Below are 378 nucleotides of genomic sequence, written 5' to 3'. Positions count from 1 at the left end.
ATTATCATCGTTTGTTCAGAATTAAGCGTGTGCTAATCGACAATTGGTACAGAACGGATCCATTTAAAGGTAAGTTGGTTCTTTTCACTACAGACAGCCCCCTCTGCCATGGAGGAAATAAGTGCACTCTAGTTGAAATCCAGTAAAGATCAAAAACCTTAAACCATGACCATTGTCGTTTTAAGTCACAGAAAAGGCCACGGTCCCTGAACAAAGAGCAAGCCATGTCATGAAGCTGGGAAAATTGGGGGAACAAAACTAGAAAGGGTGAGAGAAAAAAAAATTGCCTAATATTTGGGTGAAATAGAAGTTCATGGGATGGGGTGGAGACCTTGTTAGAAAGTAAGTCGTTCATTTGAGATTTGACTGCAATAGATA

Source organism: Akebia trifoliata, chromosome 1, assembly GCF_017979445.1.
Source record: "Akebia trifoliata isolate Shusen 1 chromosome 1, ASM1797944v1, whole genome shotgun sequence".
Taxonomy (NCBI): Eukaryota; Viridiplantae; Streptophyta; class Magnoliopsida; order Ranunculales; family Lardizabalaceae; genus Akebia; species Akebia trifoliata.
This window is presented reverse-complemented; position numbering follows the sequence as displayed.